The 3165-nt window shown below is 41.6% G+C and overlaps 1 non-coding gene across 1 annotated transcript; it reads right to left on the bottom strand.

Moving 5' to 3' along the window:
• Nucleotides 1-265: 265 nt before the first annotated feature.
• On the bottom strand, nt 266-372 carry LOC142166673 (small nucleolar RNA R71). Its single transcript, XR_012697076.1, has one exon. It is a non-coding gene; the product is annotated as a small nucleolar RNA R71 (small nucleolar RNA).
• Nucleotides 373-3165: the final 2793 nt, after the last annotated feature.

Genomic DNA, 3165 nt, shown 5'->3' with positions numbered 1-3165 from the left:
GCTACATTTGTTGCAGAACAAGGGACTATTCTCAGGGTCATACATCGAAGATCCTCAGCAGCATCTGAAGAATTTCCTGTCGATATGTGCCACGCAAAGGCAACCTAATGTGACGCTGGAAGCAATAAAGCTGTTATTGTTTCCATTCTCAGTGACGAGAGAGGCTCAGGCTTGGCTTAATTCACTCCCCATAAAATCCATCACTACTTGGGAGGAATTAGTCAAGTAATTTGTGAACAAGTTCTACCAACCCATTTAGATTGCTAAACAAATTGATGAAATGTTGAGTTTCAGGCAGAAACCAACAAAAACATTACAAGAAACGTGGGAGAGGTTGAAGGGTATGCTGGTTAGGCTCCCACATCATGGCATTCTGGAGCAAATGTTGGTGCAGAGGTTTTACATGGGATTGGCAGACAACTTAAAGGCAAATATGGATGTTTCAGTAGGTGGAGCATTTTTTAGCAAAACATTCAGAGAAAGCAAGATCCTACTTGATAAGATGGCCCAAAACTCAAGATGGATGACAAGAGACTCTACAATCACTCCTGTAGTTCATTCACTGGCTTTGGACCCAAATAACTCCATAACTGAAAATATGGCCACTCTAGTGACGCAAATGAGTATCCTTACCAAAAAGATAGATGAATCAGGCCAGGAGCAGTAGGTACACATAGTTGATGCAACTAATGGGGGCTTATGTACACCATGCATTAACCAACCATATGTTTGCTCGTGGAAAGCGGAAGGCAAAACCAACAATATCAGGAAAATATGAACTATGTGGCCAACTATGGGGGACAGAGGCAAGGTGGTCAGAATTAGGGTCAGTAGAATCAACAATACAGACCAGCACAACAGCCGTACAATAATAGCAACAATCCTAGAGCTATGCGACCACAGGGTCAAGTTGTGCCTTACCAAAGGCAACAGGGTTACAACCAGCAAAATCAGCAACTGGATTATCAACAACCTCAACAATAATAGATTGTGAGACAAGATGATGGGTTTGTTGAACTTAAAGGAATGCTGAATAACAATAACAGAATGCTGCAACAACTGATTGGTACTACTAGAAAATTAACTGAGAGAGTAAACTCACATGGATCAGCGATAAAGTGTATTGAGGTTCAATTAGGACAGATTTTGATGGCTTTAAATAATCGTCCCCAAAGTACGTTACATGTAGACACACAAATCAATCCAAAAGAGTAGGGCCCAAAACAGCTTATGGTAGTGAGTCTACGAAATGGTAGAGACCTAGATCTAGAGCAAGAAATGGCTCGTGAAAGCCGACCTACTGAAACATTTGTGCTAGTACCCATTGAGATAGATGATTCAACAGGGTTAAATGAGGTAATGGTACAACATGCACATGAGAACACCAGCAAAGAAAAAGAGGTTGCGAAGGAGACTGGGGTAGCACAAGCAACGATAGTAGAAGAAATGCCTAAGTAAGATAAAACTCAAATCACAGGGAAGAAGCGACCTCCAGCACCATTCCCATAGAGATTGGCCAAGTATCAGAAAGATGAGTAGTATAAGAAATTCTTGGAGATGTTGAAGCAAATTCAGGTAAATATTCCATTGATTGATGCCTTAAAGGAAATGTCTGGTTATGCAAAAATGATGAAGGACTTGATGTATCGTAAGTTAGACTTTCAAGACTTGGCCACGGTTACACTGGCTCAGACATGTAGTGTTGTTGTGACGAGACTCACAACTGAGAAACTGTCTAATCCGGGGAGTTTCACAATCCCATGCACAATAGGCAACAATGCATATGCCAAGGTACTTTGTGATTTAGGGGCAAGCATAAACTTGATGCCCCTGGCTATTTACAAAAGTTTAGGCATTGGAAGAGCTAGACCCATATCCATGTTACTACAACTGGATAACCGGATAGTGAAGAGGCATTTTGGTATCCTTGATGATGTATTAGTACAGGTTGAGAAGTTTGTGTTCCCAGCAGATTTTGTCATTCTTGATTGTCGGGTTGACGAGGAGATTCCCATAATTTTGGGAAGACCATTCTTGGCAACTAGGATAACTTTAATTGACTGTGAAATTGGAGAGCTCAAAATGAGACTAAATAATGAAGAAATAATATTCAACGTGTATAAATCTATGTCGTGACCAAGTGAATTTGCTAACTGCTCTCTAATAGAAGTCGTGGATGTAATTTTGGAGGAGGAAGATGAGACATTGAACACCAAAGATCCTCTAGAAGCCAGTCTCATGAACTTAGATGAAGCAAATAGAGAGGACTTGGCAGAGTGGCTACTAGCTCTTGAAGGCCAAGGGTTTTGGAGAAGGGAGCTCGGAGTTGAGCCTTTGCACTAGGAAGAAAGGAAAACTTCTCTAGCTAAGCCAACGATAGAAGAGCCACCAAAGTTGGACCTGAATCCCCTACCACCTCATCTCAGGTATACTTTCTTGGGACCTAACTCAACTTTACATGATATTATCTCATCTAGTTTGTTACATGTGCAGGTAGAACAACTTTTGCAGGTATTGATGGTGTGCAAAACTACAATTGGTTGGACCATTTCAGACATTAAGAGTATCAGCCCGGCCTTCTGTATGCATAAGATTTTACTGGAAGATGGGCACAAACCTTCCAGAGAACATCAAAGAAGGTTGAACCCTAATATGAAAGAAGTGGTGAAGAAAGAAGTGAGTAAGTGGTTAGATGCAGAAATCATATTCCCCATCTCTGACAGTAATTGGGTCAGCCCAGTTCAGTGTGTGCCAAAGAAGGGTCGTATGACGGTAGTGAAAAATGAGAAGAACAAGTTGATCTCAACACAAACAGTTACATGTTGGCAAATCTGTATGGATTACAGAAATTTGAACATGGCTACCCGGATAGACCATTTCCCACTGCCATTCATTGATCAGATGCTAGATAGATTGGCAGGGAGGTCCAATTTCTGCTTTCTGGATGGGTACTCGGGGGTATAATCAGATCTCTATTGCCCTAGAGGATAGAGAAAAAATGTCGTTCACCTGCCCTTATGGTATCTATGCCTTTTGGAGAATGACGTTTGGCCTATGCAACGCACCCTCCACATTCCAAAGGTGCATGATGGCCATCTTCACAGATACGGTAGAGTAAATAATGGAGGTTTTCATGGATGGCTTCCCAGTGGTGGGGAACTCATT

Source organism: Nicotiana tabacum, chromosome 11 (assembly GCF_000715075.1).
Source record: "Nicotiana tabacum cultivar K326 chromosome 11, ASM71507v2, whole genome shotgun sequence".
NCBI classification, from domain to species: domain Eukaryota; kingdom Viridiplantae; phylum Streptophyta; class Magnoliopsida; order Solanales; family Solanaceae; genus Nicotiana; species Nicotiana tabacum.
Note: the sequence above shows the minus strand (reverse complement) of the source record. Positions and strands in the feature narration are given on the sequence as shown.